Raw genomic sequence first — 10,031 nt, 5'->3', positions numbered from 1 at the left:
CTGTATTCTGCACTTATTTGCAAAAAAGTTTGAATTTCACCTATCAGAAAAATGCATTTACATAATCAGTATTCTTTCATACCATTGTTTTTCTTATTATTCATTATTTTTCTTTTAATATTTAAAGAAAAATTGGGATATTCTATTATGAGTAGTATAAAGGCAGTGGGCAAATTTTAAAACACTTCCATTATTTTAATTTATTCTTGATAAATGAAAGGAATAAAAAAAAGTAAAGATGTGGTACTAACAGTTTCCAATGAAATCAAAAAACAGCATGGGCATACATGTAAAATATCAATGTAGCCAGTTATTTCGGGAATAAGCAACTATTTGAAAATGCCATCAGTTAAGTATCTCTCACTTTTTAAGATTTTACATTCCAAATCTTTTAACTAAATTCGACAAAACATCTTGTAGATATCGAATTTGTAATTAGCTTTCTGCTGTATTAATTTCTAAAAGTTTTATTTTATTCTTTATAAATATTTTTATGCTTTGCCATACTTTCAAATTTCAAATTATTCCCAAAGATTTAATCACTTATGGATAAATTGGATGTTCTTGCAAGCTAGAGAATTATCCCATTTTTGAAGAATTTCTATACTATTTTCCAGTTGTGTTAATGTAGTTGCCAACTTCTTGTGACTGCTTTCTTGTAGAACATCCTATATTTCTAAAGATTTTTTTCCACTTTTGTAATATTCAATAGTGCAGCAATGCATTTTTCGTTTCCATTTCTCACAGTATCAATTAACTTTTGAAAACTATGCTCTCAGGTTTTGATTTATTATGGTGAAAAATTCTGAGGAATAATAAATAAATAATTAAATATATATTATTAAATAAATAATTTAATGACGGGTTTCTTAATTTTTTTTCATGCAATCAAGTTAGATATTTTTAATCGAACAGTGTTTGTAGTATCATTTTAGCATGTGCGTGTACCATTAGAAGGCCAATATTTGTGTAGTATTGTAAGTTTTTGAACAAGATTTCGGACAGTTTATAGCAATTGAGGAGTTAAAATCATAACAGTCATGATGTTAATGTTAATTAAGTCTTTTACTTTAAATCTAAATTTTATATGTTCAGGAATTTATATACAAGATTTCTGAAGATAATATTCATGTAAAGTTATGAATAGAACAATTAAAAACAGTGTAATCCACGTTTTTATTCTAGAAATCAAAACTATTACCCCGACTCGCTCGAAAGCACATGGAACTTTACTTCAGTCTTAAGGGCCATCATGACCGTGTTACAACTTCTGTTGTAAGAGGCATGGTCCATCCTCCAACATTTCTGTACCAGGCAGCGAGAACTAATCACCATACTGGAAGCTTCTCATTCCCATATCTAAAATGACCCCGGAGGAATTTCATTAAAGAAAAAAATTGTCAATAAGTAAACGAAAAATATTTGAGGTAGAAGACTACTTTGAGATAGGCTTTCAAGAAGAATAGAAACACATCTCAACAGCAGAGTTTCCACTTCAGGACTGAGAATTGTGGGTTCGATACATGATTCTACCGATCTACAGATCCAGGGCCGTCGCGTAGGGGTGGCAAAATTGTTCACCGCACAAGGGCGCCTGGGCCACGGGGGAGCCAAAATTTATAGTACTTATAGTTTTTTTTTAATTTAATGTTACTTAAATAAAAGTTGTTAATTATACGCTAGCAATTTTGCATGTTTTGTATTTTTTAAGCAATAAAATGAGTTTTAATTTTATATTTTAATTTAGTTTTACTTTTATTTTCGTTCCTGTGGGTTGTTTTCGTTTGTGTAAAATAAAATTTGATTGCCGATACGAACAATAAAAACACGTTCCGTATAGAGTTAGTGCTACCACACGGAACGTGTTAAAAATATAAGAATTTGTAACATGTAACAACAGGAATTGGGAATGTTTTGTATCGGAATATATTTATTTTTTATGTGCTGTGAAGCTGTTGCGGCTGAGCGTCGTTGTTTAGTTTTCTTTTTTTTTCGTAATGATGGTGGCGGTACTACCGTGAAAGTGTGCCCGTGAATTAACAGGGAATACCCTTATCTTTGCGATGTTTTACCGAAGAGGATATGCCACCTATTGATATTTTAAATGAAAACAATCTTACCGATGTTTATGAAAACAATCTTCCCGATACATTTCCAAATATTGCAATAGCTTTACGGATTTCTTTAACCCTTCCAACTTCGGTGGCTACTGGAGAACAAAGTTTTTCAAAACTTAAAATTATAAAAACTACATGCAATCTACCATGACGCAGGAGAGCTTACCGGACTTGTCAATTATATCTATAGAGAGCGAAATTTTGGATAAATTAAATATAAAGGAATTGATACGAGCGTTTGTAGCAGCTAAAGCTAGGAGAATCCATATTTAAATATATTTTCTAATTCTTATACTTTACTTTAAAAATGTTTTATCCTTGTCTTGTTTTTAAAATTTATGAAATAATAATAAACAATAAGACAAACGTGTTTTAATATTATAATTTTAGAGCTTTTCAGTTCGAAAGTCAAATTTTGAATACTATAAAACAGTATTTCACATATAGTTTGCAGCACTTTATAATAGTGCAACAGAATCCCATAAAGGAGCGCCAAATTTCACTTTGAACAATGGCGCTTTATACCCACGCGGCAGTCCTGTTCAGATCCGTCAAAATTCAGACGTCTTCCCATTGATGTGGTTTGAGAAGAATATACTACTGAAAAGTTTTAACCTAAGAATAATTATGATGCATTGGATCCAGATTAATTCATTGAAAAACAGATATAGTTCCTCTCGACAAATTTCGCAATGAAAGGCGCCTCTCTGTACGCATTTTCACTATTGATGAGACCTCTCTCTGAGTCGAAACATGGATTTTCTATGAGCATCCACAAAACTGTTCACCTGTAATTCCAATCATATGAAGGTTATGCTGAATATTACTACAATGAGTGGTCATTAGTCATGTTGTGACTGCAGGTAAAATATTTAATCCAGCATACTATTGCCAATTTTTACAGCCTCACATGCATGCGGCTCTGAGATACAAATGTCTTTTTTAATTCGGGGAACAATTTTTCTTGCACTTGAAGCAGAAGGTAAAACAAATCTCTTATTATAATATTGGAAAAATAACTTTTTTCCTAACTTGGATCCTTACGATTTTGACCTGTTTCCTAAATTTTAAAAACACGCACACACCTTTTAGAGGCAATTTAAATCATGCAGTTGCATCCTAGGTTTATGCAGTAGAATTCTTCATCTCAGTAGTCAATATGCACTACCTTGGGGCGACTTTCAGACATTTTGTAAATGGAGAAGGATTTTGTTGCTTATTATAATGAAGTAATGTATTTCAATTTTTCTTTATAAATTCAATAACATCTTATTTTAATTATGTTATCCCCTATATTTACAACTATATATTGTTTGTTATCTTCAATTGATAAATTTTCAATACCTTTATTAAACGGACATAATTATACATATATTCTCAATTTTTCATTATTTGAATTTGTAAACAAAAACAGTGTCAAATTATTCCTTTTGAACTAGAGATGATATATGGTAGTTTTTGAAATATAATACTAATATTCAAAAATTTGTATTAATTTTTTGAAATTAATTATCATATAATGCCGTTTGTTGCCGGTGGTAAATTTCTTGGCTGAATCTTTTTTTAGATAGAAATTTATGCATTAAACTAAATATTTTTATCACCAAGAAAATCGAAAGATATTGCCTCATATCTTATTTTGTTATCAGCGGAAAGGGCGGCAAGATTCTTAAGGTATTGATTAATGTCAGCAAATAAGATTAGATGCGGTCAATACTTGATTAGTGAGAAAACAGGCGAGGTTTTTAATGATATAGGGCATTCTGTTTCAAAAGCGCATGTACCGTTACAATGTGACATTGAAATTTTCCTACTTATTATTTTCGTAAGATATTTAATCTAAATACTTTAGATGTGTATTTTTTTTTTTTTTTTTTTTGCGCGCTTTTTTAAGATTTACTTAATTATTTTCCCAGTTGTGAGTAAAGTTCCTCCAAGCAAGCAATCATTTTATTGTACAAAAGAATAAATATATTTTTGTCAAGTGTGGTATCTGAATATATTCTTATTTGCACATTAAGAATCAACATCCACTGCTGTTCAAACAATATTAGATAATGATACAACGAAGCTTTAATTCTTAATAAAACTTCAATATGTTGTGATATAATTAATGTAGAAGATCACGTTAAAAAGTCGATTTTTTTTAGAAATTACGTTTTTTTTTTTATTTATTTATTTAATATTCTTAATGTTTGAACAGGTTTCTTTATTAAAGAATTTTGTTTGTAAGTCTATTTTCGGTAAAGTTACACTGATTTTTATATTTTTCATTTATATACATTTTAATGCTATTTTACATCTTTAGATGCTATTTCTAAAATTCTAATCTCTGGTTGAATTTTCTAACGAAATCGCCTCATAAATTAATCTAACGCATATTTTTTGTTGAAATTTGGTATAGTAATTTCTCGATATTTTCGGCAGTTCCTGAACTAGAGAATAAGTAATCTATTCATTTATATTTATTTTAGTGCTTCAAAATGTGAGAAAAATTGAAAATTTATAATAATATTATTTACCAGTTGGATCCAAATATTTAAAAAATGGATAGAAATACAGTTTATTTTTTAGTTCAGAAACTAAATAAATCTTTTAAGCTATCTACAAAATTTTAATAAAATCATTTAATAAACCTTTAAACAAGAAAATTTTTGCTTTATATCCCCTTTTTTCGCCGGGAGAAAAAAAAAATTTCAAAAGCCCTTTTTTGCCACTTAACTGATATATTTGGTTTCATTGACATTTTTTCAATTTTTTTTATACAAATATTTAAAAATATAACTATTTTAAAAATTGTCTGGTTCAATTAAATGCTAATTTTAATTAAAAGCAAACAAAACTCAGACGATAAAAGAATTTTGTATATAATATTTTATTAAAAAAAAGTAGTTTTTATGCAAAAAAATGTTATGCATGAAAGGATTTGAATCCATAGCTAAATGTTATTAAAAACGTCATTCAACTAGTTGATAATAAATAACTAGTTGAATGGGTGGTATAAATACTAGTTGAATAGTGGGTAATAATATTTATTATGTATTATTACCCACTATTTATTACTCTATTTATTATGTTATAATTTAAAGGATTTATTTATGAATATTATTGAATGATAGAAGTTTAAAATGTTTTATTCTTTGATTATTGATTTTTAATTTGCTTGCACATGCTTTTATGATGGCATGTAAATTTTTTAGCTTTATTTATATGGTATGAAATTGTTTTAAAAGAAATTAGCAACATCGAAGCTTTTCACTTATTGAAGATTCTTCTGGAATAGTTCCGATTTTCAACTGGTCTTGAATATTCATTAATTAAGAAAATAGCAGAGATTCAGTTTTTACATACTGTACTTATTACCTGGAACAATCAGTTAAGTTTCGTCTTACTTATGGATATAATTATTTAGATTCTTTGATTACCGATCCCTTCTACATATTTAATATCAGCCTTAATGGGTTATATTATACTAAATTGTCCAGTTTTGAAACTATACGAGGAATATTTTGAGATTGACTTCGTATTTTTAAATCGTGGTCATATCAAGAGTATGACAAGATAGCTGGAATCCCAAACACAACACACCAAAAGAATACTGAAATCTCAGACGCACCAATACTACATTTAGAGGAATTTTCAGTGAAATAGAGTCTTGAACTCAGTACTACTACACACAATGGTCTCGAACTTGCGATTGGTTGAGTCACTTTACCCTCTACTTCAGTTCCTATTTTTCTCTCCAAGAAATATTCATCTTCTACCTACAAAATTAAAAATCTTAACCCTTTGGATGCGTAATTCTTTAAAATCACTATTTAGATGCGATGTTTACAAATAAAGTGAACTGATTCTATATGTTACACGATAATAATATAATATAATATAATAAAAATCTATGATCATAAAAAATAAACACTCTAAGCTGCGAAAAACAAAGGATGCAACAGAAAACGGACTGATTGCCAACCCGCGGAATACGCTGATGGAGGGTTAACATACTGCGATAATAGACTTCATTATAAATCATTATGATATAACATTTTAGTATTCTCTTTTAAAATGCGACAACTAAATTATCCCTAGCATGATTACTAAATATCTGGAAGACCAAGCTTCACTCTACAGGTGTTTTTTTCTTTGTAAAATCGTGTTTTTTCGGAGAAAATATTTAGGTACAAATTAAATATGAATATTTTTCACTCTTACCTACATATGAAATGGTCATTTAAATAATTAAAAAAATCATGAATGCACTTAGTTTAACATGTTATTTGAAACCATCTGCTATGTTATAGTACTCATTTTCCAGTTTATCTATCATTACTTATATATTTTTAAACTACATTCAATTTTACCATGGTGATATTGGGTCCGAGATGACTCTATATGACATTGTCAGCATGAGAGCAGATAGGAAAAAGCTCTAATAGTTATTAATTTATGTATGTGTGAAAAATCACATTTCTTCAGGAAAGACATATATATATATAGAGAGAGAGAGAGAAAAACTTAAAACGCAAAACCTTATCTAAATATAAAATTTGATTCAAATCGTTATAGCCATTTCAGAGATACATAGTATATAGGGTGTCTCAAAAACCTTGACCGCGGCTTTTATTCCTTAAATATTGATCGTAGACATATACTGTAAATTAAAAAATTGCGTAAAAAAAAGGTGCAAAATGTTATGAAATCGATTAAAATTTTCAGGCGATTAAACTTTAAAAAATACAAAATTTTATACGGACCCCGTACAAAAAAAAAAAAAAAAAAAAAAAAAAAAAAAAATCTCAGTGAATAAAATGTGCCCCAATCTCTAATAAGGTCATGTACAAAATTTCAGAATTTTATCATGAAAATTCTCAAAGATATGTTAAAACAAATTTAGAGAAGGATCAATCACAAATTAAAATGCAAATGTTTACAGCTTCAGTACAGATGACGCGACGCAGGAATGCATCATAAGAAAATTAAATATGCTTCATATTTTTAGTTTTAAATACAAATTTTAAAATCTATGCTTTCTGAAAAATACTTTAAAATTTTATATCATAAATTACAGAATAAAAAATAGCACAGTCAGTGAACTTGCAAAAAATCTTATGTAATCTTTCTTTTAAGTTATTATTTCTACACATTTTTAATATTTTTGAACCAATAAATAGTAAAATATTCAATTATTAAAATTATTTATTTATTCAATCATTATTTTCTTTGTTAATTTGTGTACGATCCCTAAAACACGAACATCCGACATGATTTTTTTTCTCTTTGCGAACTCATATCCAGGAATTGAAAAGTGGTTTAAGTCAGCATTTATGTAATTTCATATCTTTGAGACATTTTGTGATAAAGTGCTGGAATTTCGAACGTGATCTTATTAGAGGATGCGGCACATTTATTCACTGGGAATTTTTTTGTACAAAATAGGTATAAAAATTAAAATTTTGTATTTTTTTAAGTTTAATTCCCTGAAAATTGTAATCGATTTCATAACCTTTTTTTATGCAACTTTGTAATATACAATATATGTCTGTGATCAATATTTAAGGAATAAAAGCTGCGGTCAAAGTTTTTGAGACGCCCTGTATATTATATATATATATATCTATATATATATATACACACACAGACACAAGAATGGCTCATTTAAAATTATATACTGATCCATTAATAATCATATATATCTTTTCTGATGAATGTTAAATTTAAATTGCTTCACACTCAAAATAAATCTAATGAATGGTGATTGATTATGGGTGATGTGATGCATTAAGTGCTTTGTGTATGAAAAAAAAAAAAAAAAAAAAAACCCTTCAGATGCACTATTTTTGTCATAGTTAAATATAAGTTCTCAAACCTGATCTTCAAATGAACTTTTAGAAGAATAGGCAAATAAATATAAACCCCAGAATATATACATTCCTGAATAACATTCATGATAATTTCATTATTTTTCCTAAACTCAAAAGTTTAGACTCAATGCATGTAAAGGCATGGGAATAATTTATTTTTAAATCGTGATTTCACAGTAGAAGTACAAGTATGGTGATTAATATTTTACAAAAATACAAAGGTTCAAATGATGCAATTTTAAATGTTTCCATTCTATATGCTTTTGATGATAAAAATATGCATAACTAGCTCATTAGTAGGTATAATATTAATAATAATAAAACCTCCTGAATTGGAATATATGTGAAATGTTGTTTAATATGGGAATGCTTATAATGTGGCATATTATTTGTAAATTCCAAAAATAGCTGGAATTGTTCTATAGGGTAGAGACAATTGGGCCTAATTTGACATGATTACATCCCAAGTAGTAGGTGCTTGTTAAAAAAAAAATCAAAATTTCAGTGAGTTTATTATAAAATTAATCAAACTGTTAACATTTCTCTTGAATAACTAGGGTGTCTTTACACAAAAACCATTTTAAAATGAATTAAAAAATAGCTTATCAATAGCATCAATTTCTTCTCTAATTGTAATACTTTTTAAAATAAATATTTATAATACATTTTAAATACTTTTCAATATTTATAAATACATGAATTGAACATGCATTAGATTTATAAATGTGCAAAATGTGACTGTTATGTCATAATGTACTCTAATTATTCTTTAATTATTCTAGCTGTATATTTCATTAGGTAACAAAGTTAGAAATAATTTATATTTGAATAGAATATGTATACAATAAAATAGTTTTATGTGGAAAATAAAGTTTCTATACTATTTTTAATCATAACTTGCAACTATTTATTTCCTTTTACACAGATTTATACTATAGGGACAGTATTATATACAATTTTTTGTGTCTGTTGTTACTGTATAACTGAGAGCAAATTTTAATAGTAAAATAACGATAGATGAATCAAGCTTATAATATTGTCATATTACAATGTTTCAGATTAGAGATTCGTATCTCTCTTAAAGCTTTGACATCATTAGTTTACATCTTAAAGTTGATACAATTATTTATGGATGACTTAGCTTCAGCAATAAGATATGTTATTAAATTACAGATGAAGAAATTATATTTTAAACTTTTTTTTTCAAACATAATGTTAAATAAATGAATCTATGAAAATAATTCAAGTACTGCAATCATTCATTCTATTCATTAGTTAGCATTTAACTTAAACATTCAGACACCCTTTACTTTGCCTTTAATACTTTTATGTCATATAAATTTATTCTTATTAAAAAAAAATAATTTAGCAAGTGACTTATGTGAACAGTAGAAATTCAGCCATTATTATCCTTTTATAAATCAATTCGATAAATGTGGATTTTAACATTGCATGTAAGAGAAGTATATGCCAACCAACCTCCCTTCATTGCTGGCATGTTTTGAACTTGAATGAATACAGAATAGTTCCTCTTAAAGCTCATATCGAATTAAGGATTTCAACTATTACTGTTTTCAAAGATTCAATTGTAATGAATAATTTTCATTCTCATTACTTTAAGAATGTATATTAAAATCTAAATACCTTTCAAAATGGCAGTATACAGATTGATTTTCATAGCATTTGTTTTTAATTTCAAATCAATTTGTTTTAATTCTGTAAAGTGATTACTTAAAAAGAGAGCTTATATAATTTATCCTTCATTATTTTAAACCATTTAGAATTTATTTTCATTGTTCAAATGCATCTTAAGGGACATTTTCCCTAACAACAAATCAGAACTTTGAAGCAAATCATGACCTTTAATTAGTATTTTGCATTTGATACTTTCAAATCAATAAATACTGAAAATATATTTTTTAATAATTTCATTAGAATAGTATTGAATGGAAGTAAATCTTGCTTATTTGATATAAATTATTATTAATGTTATAGTAAGCATATTAATTAGATAAAAAATTATTTAAAACCACCGAAATGCAATCAAAAATGGAAA

This window comes from Argiope bruennichi, chromosome 9, assembly GCF_947563725.1.
Source record: "Argiope bruennichi chromosome 9, qqArgBrue1.1, whole genome shotgun sequence".
NCBI lineage: Eukaryota > Metazoa > Arthropoda > Arachnida > Araneae > Araneidae > Argiope > Argiope bruennichi.
The sequence above is the reverse complement of the archived record's forward strand: the minus strand, read 5'-3'. Positions refer to the sequence as shown.